At 48.0% G+C, this 16,945-nt stretch overlaps 1 protein-coding gene across 1 annotated transcript in view; it reads right to left on the bottom strand.

Moving 5' to 3' along the window:
• Nucleotides 1–16,945, bottom strand: part of CYTH2 (cytohesin 2) — a 482,465-nt gene that overhangs the window by 149,701 nt on the left and 315,819 nt on the right. The window lies entirely within an intron of this gene.

The raw sequence follows: 16,945 nt of genomic DNA, 5'->3' as shown, positions 1-16,945 counted from the left end.
TAGATAACCAAGCCATCACAGAAACTTGGCTGCATGCTGCCTTCAGCCCTGCCCTGTCTATAGCAGTCCCCAATGGCTTCACCAAATTCAGAAGTAACAGACCTAATGCTAGAGACGGAGGAGTGGCCCTGATAGCAAAATAATCACTTCCCTTTAGACATTTTCAGTACCACCTTGGATGCCAACTGAAACTTACTCTCAGTCAAACTGACTATCTCTCACACAGACACTGCTTCACTCCATGTCATATCGCCCTCCAGGACCAACCCTAACGTTCAAAGAGGAACTCTTACATACCTTGGGAACCAACATTAAGCCCACTACCAAAACTATCCTCTTAGGTGACCTAAACCTTGGCTTCAATAACACTTCTGACCCTAATGCTGCATCAGTAACTAATTCCCTCAGCACACTATGCTTTAAACACTGTATTAGAACCCCCAACAATGTCAAAGGTTGTACTTTAGATTGAATTGCTCACCTTAACTGCCAGGTTGCTGTCTGGTCCAATACCCCTGCCCATGGTCTGACCACCACATTGTGTCCTTCACTATCCCGCTTATTGGGCAACTACACACAGCACCCAGTCACTGCTACCTACCTGGGCCTAAAGCCTCAGAAAAAATTGTATAGTGCCCCTGCTCAAGACACTCCAATTGGAATATCTCCACACCAATGACCCTTATGTACTTGCTGATCTCCACTCCAGACGCTGATGGCAGCCATGGACACCATTGCTCCCTTAGCAACCTGCAAAACAAAACCTTCAGTGCACATAAACTCCTCATTCACGTCCGACCTCCAAGAGCTCTGCACTAAAAAACAGCAAATAGAATCTAATTTGAAAGAAATCACCCTCACCGGAGGTTGTTGTTCACTACATTTTGCGAATTCCCCTGGCGTGGTGAGTAGGCCCAGGCCCCCAGCCCCCCAGAGCATCCCATCTTTATTTTACCTGTGCTTTAAAAAGCACGTGCAGCGCACTCGGCGACTGCTTGTCCCAGCAAGCCCCACCGCTTCCTGACTCCCTGTGCCCGCCTGCCGCACCGCCCCCGCGACCGGATTGGTGCCTGGAAGCACCCAGCAACAGAGGCCCTAAAAACCCTGCTGGCTCGCCGCACCCGCGCCATTTGCGAATTCCCCTGGCGTGGTGAGTAGGCCCAGGCCCCCAGCCCCCCAGAGCATCCCATCTTTATTTTACCTGTGCTTTAAAAAGCACGTGCAGCGCACTCGGCGACTGCTTGTCCCAGCAAGCCCCACCGCTTCCTGACTCCCTGTGCCCGCCTCCCGCACCGCCCCCGCGACCGGATTGGTGCCTGGAAGCACCCAGCAACAGAGGCCCTAAAAACCCTGCTGGCTCGCCGCACCCGCGCCATTTGCGAATTCCCCTGGCGTGGTGAGTAGGCCCAGGCCCCCAGCCCCCCAGAGCATCCCATCTTTATTTTACCTGTGCTTTAAAAAGCACGTGCAGCGCACTCGGCGACTGCTTGTCCCAGCAAGCCCCACCGCTTCCTGACTCCCTGTGCCCGCCTCCCGCACCGCCCCCGCGACCGGATTGGTGCTCGGCGCGGCCATAAGGAACACTCCAGGGCAGCCCCCTGCCCGGCAGCCCCTGCGGCTAAGGGCCCCAAGGCCAAGGGCGGCTCCGACATTGGCGGCTCCAAGATGTGTCTGCAGGTGTCTGCAGGGGACGCCAAGGAAGCCAGCAGCCAACAGACACCAACAAAAACCGTGAGTGTGGTATGGGTGGGGAATAGAGCAATCACTCTACTCCAGAAAACCCCCGCCACTCTATCTTACCTACCAAGAACATATCCACTCTTTATAGAACTTTAAATGTTAGCATGTCCACTCTTAGATAGAAGCACCAAATGTGACTGTTGGCATGTGCCACACTTAGATGGAATTTCTCAAGCTTAGCCCGCGTCGGATCTAGATAGAAATACGATGGTTAGCATATGCCACACTCAGATGAAATTTCTCAAGTTTAGTCTGCGCCAAATCTAGACAGAAATGTGACTGTTAGCATATGCCACACTTAGATGGAATTTCAGAAATGTGACTGTTAGCATATGCCACACTTAGATGGAATTTCAGAAATGTGACTGTTAGCATATGCCACACTTAGATGGAATTTCTCAAGTTTAGTCTGCGCCAAATCTAGACAGAAATGTGATTGTTAACATGTGCCACACTTGCATGGAATCCTCAAGCTTAGCCTGCGTCGCATCTAGATAGAAATACGATGGTTAGCATATACCACACTTAGATGGAATTTCTCAAGTTTAGTCTGCGCCAAATCTAGACAGAAATGTGATTGTTAACAGGTGCCACACTTGCATGGAATTCTCAAGCTTAGCCCGCGTCGCATCTAGATAGAAATACGATGGTTAGCATATGCCGCACTTAGATGGAATTTCTCAAGTTTAGTCTGCGCCAAATCTAGACAGAAATATGACTGTTAGCATATGCCACACTTAGATGGAATTTCAGAAATGTGATTGTTAGCATATGCCACACTTAGATGGAATTTCAGAAATGTGACTGTTAGCATATGCCACACTTAGATGGGATTTCAGAAATGTGACTGTTAGCATATGCCACACTTAGATGGGATTTCAGAAATGTGACTGTTAGCATATGCCACACCTAGATGGAATTCTCAAGCTTAGTTTGCGCCAAATCTAGGCAGTAACATGATTGTTGGCATGTGCCACACTTGGACGGAATTCTCAAACTTAGCCCGCGTTGCATTTAAATAGAAATATGATTGTTAGCAAATACCACACCTAGATAGAATTTCAGAAATGTGACTATTAGCATATGTGACTCTTAGCATGCACCACACTTAGAATTATGAACCTAGCTTGCGCGACATCTAGATAGAAATGTGACTGTTAGCATGTACCGGACCTAGATGGAATCCCACAATTGCAAGGACAGCAATGCCAACTAACCAACTAACTAACAATTCCATCCCTCTGCATACACCTCTCAAACTATAACCAAACACAACCACAAGCCTTAAACGCAGCAATCCGCACAAACTTCACAACAATGCAACAACAAAACAAACCACACATAGACTTGCACAACAGCACACGACGACTACGGACCATAAAACACCCCAAGCCCAGCCGACGGACCCACCGGGCTGAGGCTGCCAACAGCACATCACTGCTCTCTTGCACTTTTCCAGCTTATTCCTACTAACCCACCCCCCCTCCTCCCCTTTTCAGAGCCGCCAGAGCGCCAGGGGACCACTTCGGTGGTGATAGTGCGCGGTACAAATGACCTTTAACATTAACATTAACTACTGCAGCTAAACTCTACAAACAAGCCATCCTTCTTGCTAAATCCTCAAACTATAATGCAAGGAATTATCAATGCTAAGTCTAATAATTGAGAGATCTTTACCATCCTCAGGGAATTAGAAGCTCCATCCATCCCCTCCCCACCCCCCAGCATTACCAAAGACGGGGCATGGTGCACTAATATACAGAATGTCATGCTTGAACAAATGCACACCTTACATAAATAAAATCCACCTCAAGCAATCTACACTCAAAGCCTATCAGCCCGCCTCAACCATCCCTCCCCAACTGCCACCTGTCAAGACCTTCCCATGTTTTGCTTCAACAATATCACAGATGCGAAAGTCGTAGCTATCTTAAAGGACCTTAAATCCACGCGGTGTAAAGGTGACACATGATTTGCCTCCATCATTAAGGACTGTTCTGAGTTGCTGACACCCTTCGCCACCGCCCTCATTAACGCTGCCTCATCTGGTTTAGTCCCCACTAGCCCCAAAGAAGTAAAGGTACTCCCCACTTATGATAAAACCCTCTCTAGACCCTCCTGTCCCAGATAACTACAGACCAATCACAACGGTCCCCCATCTACTGAAAATGTTGAACAGAGCGGCCTACATCCAAATTCAGCGCTACCTGGAAGCCAACCTTATCCTGGGAATGTGCCAGTCTGGTTTTCGCCCAAGCCATGGAACACAATCAGCCCTCCTTGACCTCAAGAACCAGCTCAACGAGATCAAGGATGAGGGGAAGCCTTCCCTGCTTTAACTCCTTGATGTATCGGCTGCGTTCGACCTGGTTCACCATAAGATCCCTCTGTCATCACCTCACCACTGCAGCCAGCTTTTCACCAGAAGCCACAACCTGGATTGCCTCCTTTCTCGGAGGGAAGATCTATCAGAGTGTTTGCCAAGAACGCCAGCGCCCCCAGCACCAATCTCTTGTGGTGTGCCTCAAGGGTCCTGTGTATCCCCTACCCTCTATAATAGTTTTACTAAATAGCTATTTGACTTACTAGACTCCATCGGTATATCTTATACCAACAATGATGATGACACCAAAATCCTCCTCCCCCCTCTCTGGCAACTACCTTCAAGACTCTACCACGCTAGACACTGTTGACATGACCATCCAGGTTTGGATGGCCTACCACTGCCACTGCCTCAACAATGACAAGACAGATTCTTTTTGTTGGGCCAGCGGCAGTGTCAAGAAAGCTAATGCCCAATATGCGTCATTCAATATAGACAGCATACCAATTCCTGTCTCATCCTCAGTGAAGACTTTGGGGGTCTACCTTGACGCCACTCTCTCACTTACTCGCCAAGTGAATGCCATTGCCTCATCGGCTGCCTACGCTACAAAACTGATCAATGCTTATAGAAATTTCTTATCCACGGACAGTTGCCTTTCAATCTCCCGACCAATCATCGGATCTAGTCTCAACTATTGTAATGCACTCTTTGCAGGCACCTCGTCGCACAACATCCAGAAGATGCGGGGGATCCAGAAAAAAGCCCTCTGAGCAGCACTCAATATTCCCACACGAGAACACATCTTCTCCACAAGAAGAAAGGTACACTGGCTCCCAATACGATAACGGATCCTATTCAAAACATTGTCAATCACACACAGATGCCTCTCCAATGGTGCTCCCCTTTGCCTCTCAAAGAAAATTATGAAAGCTCATTCATCAAGGCACACCAGATCAGCTTATGCATACCTTCTCGTCCAGCCAAAAATTAAATGGACTAAAGCTGGAGGCTCCTGTGTCCCCACTATTGTAGTCAAACAATGGAACTCTTCCGCCCTCCTTGCAAGCCAAACAATCCTATTGGGCCTTCCGGGGAGCCCATAAAGCATGGCTGTTCACAAACTATGAAGTGGGACTCCCCAGTTGTACTGATTTATGCGACATTTTATGCAAGTAACAGCACCTTGTGGGTTTAGTGAGTTTTATAAATGAAAAAATAAAGTAAATCAACACATAAGAAACCAAACAGTGTTGTGTAACAGATATGTCTGGCTTCAAACAATGTAAGAAAAGACTTGTGTAGTGGAAGCAAGCATTTACTGAAGAGGAAAAAAATAAAAATAAAAATAAAATAAATCACTATTTGTTTCTTACAAAGGATACTTCCCAATTGTAACCATTTTCCATCTTATTACCGATAAGATCCTAACACGCTAGGAAAATACAAATGCATGTATATAAAAAGGTTCTCTCCTTCAGCATCTACATTCACAAAGCACAACAGAATTTTATCAGAAGCAAACCCTTCCTTATCCCACTGAGCTCAGTGCAATGAGCCTTTCAGAAACAGCAGAGAAAAAAGGCGCTGCACCAACCTATAAGAATCAAAGAATGTGTTTTGGTTTCTGTTAAGTCACCCTCTGCTCTCAACTGGTGCGTAAAGGATATGCATGGAAAGACAAAAGGGGTCATATTTACAAGATTTTAATGCGTAAAAGGGCCTTGTACAACACATATCTGGGAGGACAATATATATACGTTCATCCTTAGACGATCGAAAGCTTTCGATTGAATAACCAGTGTATAACAGGTACTCAGATTAATACAATTAATTAGAAAAAATTTCAAGCAGCACTAAACCATTTCCTTACCACTTACTATGTCCGGCCCTGAAAACCTTTGGGGCCCTTTACCCTAAAATCATCAGTTGCATAGTTGTACTTGTCAGATAGGTTTACTATGTGATTTGAGGGTACCAGTGGTTGCGACACAAAGTTCCAAAAATTTATGGAAAGTTCAGGTGTGTAGCTCGTTCCATCCCACTACTCTAAGACAGGCCTAGGAGTGGATCCGTGAGCAGATCACCACAGATCTAAATCAGAATAGAGAGATGGGGATACGACTTCATGACCATGTAACTCTATGATAACGGGGGATGGAGGAACAGATATGTTAACTTACTGTGCGACTTCGATTTCTGAAGAGACCACTGCTGGTGTTCCGGAATACTCCTTCTGTGTTTCGACCAGTCGAAGGAGGCCAATGCGTCACGAGTGCAGAGGTCACTCTCGGACGTAGGCTTTAGTTTAGGTCTGTCGCAGGGCTTTAATCTCAGTTCCAGGCACCGTCCAGCTGTACACACTAGTGAAGAAAAGACTTCCGCGAGCAGGCGACCTTAGGATGCTTCCAGGGAGCGAAGAGGATGGATTACAACACGAGTCACCATGATCAGGTGGCAGCAGGCGATCCTTCAGTGAATCTACAAAGGAGCAGATTCTGCACAGCTTTTGCTGATGCAGGAAGGCTATTCAAAGGATGCACTTGGAACAATGGCTGCAGGTAGATCATGAGAGAGCTAGCCAATCCACCACTTGACCCAGCGACACGCCCAAAGTCTCAGAAGACACAGAGATTGGTTGTTCTCACTGGTCCAGGGATGAAAGCACTAACAATAGTTTTCTTCAGATCAGGCAGAGGAGCAGGGCTTCACCAAAACTTCAATGTATTTGATGCTGGTCAGCTGCAAAGGTCCTCTTCAGGGGGTCGAAGCAGCAGCTTTGGAAAGGGCATTCCATTCAAGGCAATTCTATCCCGAGAGGGCAGGAAGAGGGCAAAAGAACAATATGGCCAATGGACAGGCAAATATCTCGGGGCTGGCCATCTTAGTCTGCTAGCCACTCTTAGTAGCTATTTGTGGTATTTGCAAATGTGCACAAGTAAAATATTTAAAATACAGTAGGAAAATATCTGCTGCCACCAGCCCATCCTGGACACGTATTTGTAACACAAATGTTACAAAATAAAGAGTTAAGGATACAAAGTGTTATAACTGCACTTCACTTTAGGGCAATTTGTGCAGTTGTAAAAGAAATACAGGAAATCCATAAAAAGAGACCGTTTCTCAGCACTGAGTCTCATGGACTGATCAGTCTCCCTATTAAAAAGAGCACAAAGCAAGGGAAGTAAAGCAGATGGAATTACTGATCTCCAAAAACTCAAATCAGGAGTCCAAACAAAGCAAAATGAAAGGGTGCCCCATAGAGGTCTATGGGAGGAAAGCAGCAAAAATAAAATCTTTCCCAACAGAAAAGACCACATTAGAGAGGCCATTTAGAACTGTATGTAGTTAGCATGTGGCCTAGAACTGGTGCGGTACAAAAAACATCTTACATTACATGAGTAATTATGTCTAAGTATTCTACATCAGACCCCCTAGTGTCCACACTAACTTGCTAGATGTTGTTTTTGGCTACCCGATGCAGAGTGTGACAGCCTCCGTTCCCTAAGCTCCAAGCTCCATGTGTTAAACAGCAAGCACCGGACCAACCGCTGCATGTTGAATATGGTGAGCGAGGACCCAAAGCATGGGCTAGCTTCACTTCCTATGCAAGTTGTGTGTGTGAGGGGTCAGTAATGCGAGGCGGACAACTGTTTGAGGATCTTTCAAAATATGCTATTTTATTATTAAAGACAACATATCAAAATGCCTCATTGTCCCTACTCTGCTGAGAAATTCCCTACCTAGTCTAAAAGCTAAGGGAATCCAGTAACACAGGATTGCTGGCTCTCACGCTAAACAAAATCAAAGAAAAGGTATGGTAACTCAACATAACATGAACAATTTGAACATTTCCTAAATGGCTTTCTAATATCCTGAGTGATTTCCCTTCCCCAGGATTTAAAGCAGTTCAACAAAAGGTGCAACCCTGGAAAGAAAATGCCTTAGCTCAGTTCCTAAAGTTATAAAATCAAATTTCATCAACAAACGTTTCCCTGGCAACACATTTCCTCTTTTGGGTGATATGTTCCACTTCAAAGAGAATAGCCCCAATGGTAATCCTTGCCAGGATGCTTTGTCATTCCCACAGGAAGATTTGCCACAGTTCAAAAGAAAATGCAATATCCACGTTGTCAATGATACGACAGTTCTTGGTAAACAGTTAGGATTCCTTGAATTTTGGTTTCAACATTTAAAATATTATATTTGTCAGGATGACTTCTTAGTACTGCTGCTTCTCCTCAACAACTATATTTTTTCTTTTTTTTACCATGGGAACAGTCACCTTTGCCCCCAAAGTATTTCACCTTGCCTTCGATAATTGCAATGTAGCATCTACTGACAACCTGATATAACTCTTGTGTTTCAATATTTTCAACTACTGCCACAGCTTCAGCTTCAATACTTTTAGACCGACTTTGACAAATAGAAGGTTTAAGATACTTACCTGTAACTATTGTTCTCCAGCATGGGTCTGGCATGGATTCACATGCTCATGAATATTCCCTGTCGTGAGGCTGGGAATCCTCAGTAAAAGAAAAAACAGTTTGGCAATCACTTTAAAACTCTCCTCTAAACCAATCACTGTCCTCTTTGTCATATTGCCCCCCTTCAATGACAGTCCTGTCCCTAAGCCCCGTTTCTGGCAGCCATCTTAAGATTTGGTAAGCACGTAAAGTGGCAGTAGGACCAAGAAGAGCCGGAGAGGGGAAGGGGGGAGGGTTTGCATTTGAATTCATGTCAGAACCATGCTGGAGAAAAATAGTTACAGGTACTTAAACCTTCAGCTTGGGGCTGGCATGGATGCAAATGCTCATGAATAACGAATACACAGCAGTGCAACATTACAAAACCACCACGGGAGGTGGCAAGGCTCAACAGAAGCAATTAACTCCTACCTCTGGAACAGCCTCACCTCAAGCGAACAGGTTGCGCAGCAATGCTTGGCTGACTCTAGAGTCCTCCCTGCAATCCCTGTCGATGCAGTAGAACTTCGTGAAGGTGTGCGTGGACCTCTACGTAGCAGTCCTCCCTGCAATCTCTGTCGACGCAGTAGAACTTCGTGAAGGTGTGCGTGGACCTCTACGTAGCAGAAACGATCTTGTTGCAGCGATCGCTCTGGTGGAGTGGGTTCTCAGACAGCTGGGCAGCTGTCGGTTGGCCAACTGATTACAGTGCGTGATGCAGCTGGAGAGCCACCTTGGAATGGAAGCCTACGTCAAAGCCTTTCCATGGTTCACAGCACCAAAGTTCGCGAACAGTTCTGAAGTCTTTCGAAAACTTTGTGCGAGTCACGTAGAACATCAGGGCACGAGCAACGTTCAGCTAGTCCATGGCCATTTCCACCGGCGACAAAGGTTTCGGAAGAAAACAGGTAACACCAAAGGCACGTTGAGGTGGAATTTCCGACAGAACCTTAGGCATGAAAGTGGGGTGCGTATGCAGTAGCACCCTTGATTCGTGGAAAGTCAGGTACGGTTGCTTGCAGGGTAAGGCCTTGATCTCACCTACACATCTGGCAGAGGTGATGGCCACAAGGAAAGCCGTCTTCCACGAGAGAAACTTGAGTGGGGCCTGATGCATAGGCTCGAAGGGGGCCCCCATGAGCCTCGTCGGAAACACATTGAGTTCCCACGCTGGGGAAGGAGCCTTCACTGGCAGGAAAGATCGGAAAAGTCCTTTGAGAAACCCCTTGACAAGTCTGTGGGACCAAAGCAAGGATCTTCCTGGGGATCTGGTGCAGCGGGAGATAGCCGCCAGATGCATATTGATGGAGGCATCCGCCAGACCAGCCTTTCCCAAGGATAGCAAGTATGGGAGAATCTGTGGGGCTGTGACCCTCAGATGGGTAATCTTCTGCGACTGGCACCATGCCGCAAAACACTTCCACTTATGGCCGTAGCCATTTAAGGTCGACAATGCCCTAGCCTTGGCGAGGACCTCCCTGCAGTCTACTGGCAACTCATAACCTCTAAACTCTAAGGCTGCAGGAGCCAATCCCTCAGGTTCAGAGATCCTGGGTAGTGATGAAGGATTGCACCACCCTCTCTGGTGAGAAGATCCAGAACCACCAGCAACTTGGCTCGAGGCGATGCCGACAGGCTGAGAAGGCCCAGATACCAAATCTGACTCAGCCACGTCAGGGCGATGAGTTTCATCGTGCATTGACACTGTCCGAGTGTGTTGATGACTCGTAGTGGGAACGGAGGAAACGTGTACAGAAACAGCCCTTCCCACGGGAAGGAGAACACGTCCCCCAGGTTCCTCGGCTGGTGGAATCTGCTGGCAAACTTCTCCCATTTGGAGTTTGCTGCTGTCGCAAAGAGATCGATCTGGGGTCTGCACCATTTGACAAACATGTGGTCCACTCCCACTCGTGGCAGGAGCACAGTTCCCTGCTGAGGAGTCTGCAATCGTGTTCTTGACTCCCGCCAGGTGAAGAGGGACGAGGAACATCCTGTGTCCGATGGCCCATTGCCACAAGTCCTGCGCCTTCTTGGAGAGCGCTGGGGATCAAGTGCCCCCTGCTTCCTGATGTAAAACATGGTGGTGGTGTTGTTTGTGAAGATCCTCACCACCTTGCCTTTCAGAGACGGTAGGAACGACTTGATGGCCCAGAACACTGCCCGTAGCTCCAGGATTTTTATATGTGATCTTTCTCCTACGGCAGCCACAGGCCTCTGGTGTACAGACGTCCGTGTGCGCTCCCCAACCTTCCAGGGAGGCCTCTGTGGTGACCGTCTCCTGGTATGGTGGGTTTTGAAATACCGTGCCTTGGGCGAAGTTGGAGCGGACTGCCCGCCGGGACTCCTCGTTGAGGGATCTGGTCTGTGAAGCTGCAGAGATGGACGAGGTACATGCAGAATGACATCATGCCCAGTAACGACTTGATGGCCTATACTGTGGCCGTCTTCATCGACAACGGCCGTTGCACCTTTCCTTGAATGGCTGCAAGCCTCTCCTCCGAGGGTGCCGCCAGGCAAGACACCGTATAGAGTCTGGCGCCCAGGAACAGTGCATTCTGCGATGGTGTTAAGCAGGACTTCCGATAGTTGACAAATAATCCCAGATCCGTCAATAGTCAAACGGTCATCTCCGTGTTTGTCGGCCAGCTCCTGCGAGTGGGCGTGTATCAGCCAGTCGTCCAGGTACGGGTATATGTGTATGCCCTTTAGACGTAGATGGACCACCACTGGTGCCAGGCATTTCGTGAACACTCTTGGGGCCGACTTCAAGCCGACTGGTAGGGCCCTGAACTGGTAGTGCGGGCCCTGCACCACAAAACGTAGTACTTTACAATGTTTCTTGTGAATGGGGATGTGGAAATCGGTGTCCTCCAGGTCCAACGACGCCAAGAAGTCACCTTTTTCCAGTTGGCCGAGCACGTGCTGCAATATGACCATCCTGAATTTTGGGACTAAGTATTTGTTTAGACGTCGTAGGTCCAGGATGGGTCTACAGCCCCCTGTATTCTTTCTGACTAGAAAGTATCTTGAACAGACTCGGGAGCCCCGGAACCGTTGGGGAACTAGCTCTATCGCCCCCTTTCGTAGCATGGCTCGTACCTCTTCCAGAAGCTGAGGGATGTGCTGCTCCTGAAGGGGAACCGGAGGGATCCGCGGACATCTGCGTTGGAACTCAAAGTGTGTCTTTGAGCAAGAGCATCCAGCAACCATCTGTGGATCGTGATCTTTCTCCACTCGCTGACAAACCTCATCAGCCGGCATCCCACTGGGGTGCACGGGTGGGGGCCAGAAGACCTGGCCGGTTCAGGCTTGCTTGGGCACCAGCATCCGGCACTGTGGGCGACGTGACGCTGTCCTCCGTTACTGTAGACCTGAGAGCAGCCTCTGTAGGCTTCTTACATTGAAGACCAGGAAGGCTGCCTGTACGGCGTGGAGAACCCCTTTGAAGATCTGCTCGTTTATCCCCTGGAGGAGCGAAAAGACGATGAGCGGTGCTGCTGCAGAGTGCCGAAGGAGCGGGCCGTCTCTGTATCCGTCTTGATGGCCTGCAGGACTCATCACCGGCCTTCCAAAACAAATTTTCCCTGTCGAAGGTCATGTCCAGTACCTTTGAATGGACCTCCTGACGGAAATTAGTGGCTTTCATCCATCCCGTCGACGAAGGCAGACACGGTTCCCCATTTGCCGGAACCCTATGTCGGCGACGTCCAATGCTACTGTGAAGGCATGATCCGACGCCACCTCCCACTTCCTGGAAGAAAGCGAGGCTTCCATCTTCTTATCATCGGGAAGGAACTCTAGGACCGGTCCTAGTTTGTACCACAATTCCCTGTTGTACCTGGCCAGGATCACAAGCGTGTTGGCTGCTTAGATTGTGGACACTGCAGTGTAAATCAACTTCTTCCCCACTGCGTCCATCCTTTACCCCTCGCTGTCCAGAGGGACCGAGGATGGGTTAGCTGACCGTTTCCTCATGGCCGCCGACACCACCGAGTCTGGCGATGGTCGCGAGCTCAGGCACTTGGATGTAGAGTCTGGCACCATATACTTCTTTTCCAGCCTATCCCGCTTGGCTAGAGCTGTGCTAAGATTCTTCATGAGGGCCAGGCCCTCTTCCCAAACATCGTCCAGAAAGAGCCCTGCCATGATTGTCTTCTTCTTGGCCTCTCGCCTTTGGTACAATTGGCCCTCATTCTTGGTCCCCTGGGTGCCAGCTGGAATAGCTTGGAGGCCCTGGCGATCATGAGTGGATCAAACCCACCTCTTGTGGTGGGGAAACCCTATGTGGGGCATCCAAATGTGGCGACTCACCGTCCGCTGCGACAATGTCCTCATCATCCGTCGTCGAAGCAGTATCTGTTCCCTTACCGGTGTCTGAGTCTGCTGGGGGAGTTGGGGCCCGACATGGTGGAGGAAGTGGATATGGGGGCGTCGGATGACGCTTCTTGGGCGGAGGCTGATCTGGGAACTGGGGGACAACAGGTAATGCTACTGTGGGCATGCTCATCTGGATCTCCAACACCAAGGTGTGGAGAGTCGACAGAATATCCAAGGAAATGTCCCTCGGCTGAGAAGGCATAACAGGAAAGCTAGGCATTAAGCCAATGTCGCCGTCTTCCTGGACCGTATGCATGGATACCTGGTCTTTGTCGTTCGTGGACGAGACCTCCATAGCTTGAGCGATGACCTGGGAGGGCTGTTTGGGGGCCTCCTCGCCCCCCCTCCTTTTTTCCTCCCTGAGGGTTTTGGACCGGGCCTGGAACAATATCTTTACCCCTTCTGGCGTGCCTGCAGACTTTGCCAAAGTTTGTGGTGGTGTCACAAATGGGGGCACACTTTCTTGGTTGCGGGAGCCACCCTCGTACCACTATCGTATGGCAGCACCCGTAGCTGCCATAGTAGTAGTAGTAGCCATCAACGAGGGTCGCCAACGAGGTTGTCTCCTGTGCCGGTTGAGCCTGCTTGGGCTGCGCAGCCTTCTCCTCTGTCCTCGGCTTTTCTGATTTCTCCTGAAGCTTAGCCAGGGTAGATGACTTCCTCTTCGAAGAGGACCTTGAAGGTAGAATGGTTATGGAGGTCGAGGGTGATGCCGATTGCGCCCTATCCACTTTATGAACCTGCTTACGCAGCGAACCCGGTGTACTCTGATTTGCAGATCTTGGCCTTATCTTGGGTCCCCACGAATGAGGTGCCCTCAAAGGACTTAGAACACCACTCATCAGACCGGCCAGTCTAGGACGAGGCATGACCCTGCTCGGAGCACCGGTCAGAGGCCTTGTTCGTGTTAAGCCATGCCACCAGTATTCTGTGTCTGACTTTCGACTACTGAGAAAAACCTAGGTATATCCCTCTCTACCTCCTTATGGTCCGGGTGTAGGCAGTAGAGGCATTGGAGGTGCATGTCCTACACAACACACATTCCGTAGCCCGCATTTAGTGCAGGGTCTGAAGAGGGACCTTTCCTCCTTTTCCATCATGGTCGGAGGGCGCAAAGTAGGCCCAAGAAGGCCTTCTTGAATCTTCGTCCTTGAGGGGCACAGAATTTCATCGACAACTGGTCCCCATTGCCGGAAGATGAAGAAAAGAGCACACAGGCTCTTTGAAACAAAACATACAAATAGCTCTAGGAGCAAATCGAGGACTCCCAACACTGAAGTGTGCAGTAAAGATCTGAAGATGGCTGCCATAGGCGGAGTTTTGGGAGAGGATCGTCATTGGATGGGGGCAGTATGACCCAGAGTACAGTGATTGGTTTAGAGGAAAAATACAGTTTTTAAGTGAAAGTGAAACTGCTTTCTTTTACTGAGGATTCCCAGCCCGAGGGCGGGGAATATTCATGAGCATGTGAATCCTTGCCAGACCCCATGCTGGAGAATTTATAGTACTTCAACCTTCTGAGGTAGGCTATGCACTCTTCCTTTGAATTGCTTTCTTTAAAAGGGCAGCCTCTTCGCCTCTCTAACTGCCACAATGACAACCTGGGTTTTTCTTCAAGACTCACTTCTTCTCTGGCCTCCACAGTCTTGGGCATTACAGCCCGAGACTACTTCAAAATAGTCTTTACAAGCAACCAGTTCCCGTTTCTCAACTTTAACTTTGTCTTTCTCCCAGATATCAGCCCAAAATATTACCCAGAAGTCTTGGTGCAACTTGCTTAGCTTCAGGTTATACTTGCACTTGTTTCTTATGCCACTTGATTGTTAGTAACTTCACAGTGCAGCTGCATGATTCTTTAACTCTCAGAAAAGTTCTTTTTACAAGTATCTCTTGGCTTGGACAATTTTAGTATAGTTGGCTCACAACAAGATATAGTCGTTCTACTGCTGCAGCATTACAATGTTTCATTCCAATAATGAGCTATCAAATTGCCTTTCAATCGAGTCTTAGCTTCAAGTGGTTAATGTTATTACAAGAGTTCTACAAGTTTTTCATTATGCAAGTGATGGGAAAATGCTGGAGCACGCGCAAGTGCAACATTTCCCTTCTCCACCATTGTCGGTTAACGGTCGCTCGTGTTAAAGCATGAACACTTCAAACTTGATACTGTTACCCACATACACTCACGCAAGGGATCAGAATACTCTGCTCAACTCAGCGGCTTTGGTTCTTCTTCCCTTCCCTTTTTGTAGGTTTCTCACGGCTTCGGGTGGCGGTCCGAACCACAGCTTCCTCCGTTAGGTATCCATGAAACCCGCCACACCGCCAGGAAGCTTCTTTGACTCCCGGGACCTGCAATTGCTAAATGACTCTCTGCTATGGCCCCCAGCACGCTTCTGTTTGCGCAATCTCGGCAATCAGGTGCCCAATAAGGAAAACAGTCTTCCTGCATATCTTCCACCGCGCCAACTCTGCAATTCAAATTTGGGAAAACCACCACCTCTTCTTAGACTGCGAGCACTGTGCTGTCAAGATTCTACTGCTGCTGCTGCTGCACTGACTCCGGTTCCAGTTCTTTCTACTACTCTGACCACAGTCACATTTCCAGCTACTGCTACTACTAATACTAAAAAAAGAAAAAAAATCCGATTTCTCCATCAAACTCTAGGTTCTCAATGTAGAATCACTCTCCTTAACTCTATTAAAGATACAATCCTCATATATTGACTGAGAAGAGAAACGCAGTTGGTTTATAGCCTTATTTCCAAGATTCCTTTCCATTGATCTCTGAGGAAAAAGTGGATTTTTAAGTTTAGAGATTTTAGTTGTTTTTTCTGTCCCTTTCATATTCAAGGGCGTCACATCCGTCTCACACCCATTAACTGTCTTATTAGGGGGTTCCGATGAATCATAATAATAGGTAATCCGATGTTTTGGCCCTTTCCCAAAGTTCTTCCTTTTCAGGGAAAAATACTGTGTCTCATCCCACAGGATCTCCCTACAACCCTGGGCCCGGTCTCTTCCCAGGTGCTCCTCCCACAGTACACCACCCCCAAGGTAAGGATCAGAAAGCGCCTGCCTTTCCCTGGCCACCTGGGAGGAGACATTAGGCAGGGGTGTAGTGAGGGATTCATAGGATTCATCACATGTGCCATAAAGAGAAAATCAGAAATGTGAGGAAGTGATCAGGTCAATGCAACATCAACAACAACTTTGTACATGCAGGCACATTTTTGCATATTCCCGACAGGACCAATCAGAAGCAAGGATCTTGGGAGGAGAGAACCTGCATTGGAGTGCAGTGCGTGCGGTATACCTTGCGGTTGCAGCCACAGAACACGCAGCCCCTCTGTTTGGAAGGGGTAGATGATTTAACCAATGTTGAGCCTCAAAAAAGAGATTTAACATTGTTGCCCTTCAAGCATAGTTAGTTTGGAGACAGCGGACTCCTGGCTCATTTATATTCATCAATGGCCCTGCTCTTCTATTTTCTTTTTTTAAGAGTGTATTGAGCCAAGAGGAGGCAGTGCACTGTAGCCTTTGTGCATGCCTCTGCAACTTCTGTTGTGCAAATTTACACAGCTCATAAGTGAGCAGCTGTATTGTGGGGTCCAAAGGATTCATTCTTTAAATAAACAGATACACGGTTACTCATAATTCTGCAGTAGTTTGCAGCCAACCATATTCTTTCTGGTAACATCCTGCTTTATTTAGTGCTTTATTTGTTTAATAGATCTAAACACTAACTCACACGTTTAGCCTATCCTGGGCCTATGTTGATGGTCCATTGTATGTAGATAATGTATGGGATACATTATACATTGTAATCATATTTCTGATGCTTGTATCTGCTTAGATTCACATGCTGTACATAGTCCGACATCTAGTGGAAGCTGCGGAGTATTACAGTTTTCGAAATTCGAAAAGGGACGTCGACGGAGCGTGCCAGTAATACTATCCCTAGTGTGACGTCCACTGCACCCAAACCTACAAGCTATTGCAACTATAAGCAGGTCACCCAAATGTACTGAAACTCTCT

Source organism: Ambystoma mexicanum, chromosome 1q (assembly GCF_040938575.1).
Source record: "Ambystoma mexicanum isolate Mex_15411 chromosome 1q, UKY_AmexF1_1, whole genome shotgun sequence".
Classification (NCBI taxonomy): domain Eukaryota; kingdom Metazoa; phylum Chordata; class Amphibia; order Caudata; family Ambystomatidae; genus Ambystoma; species Ambystoma mexicanum.
The sequence above is the reverse complement of the archived record's forward strand: the minus strand, read 5'-3'. Positions and strand labels throughout refer to the sequence as shown.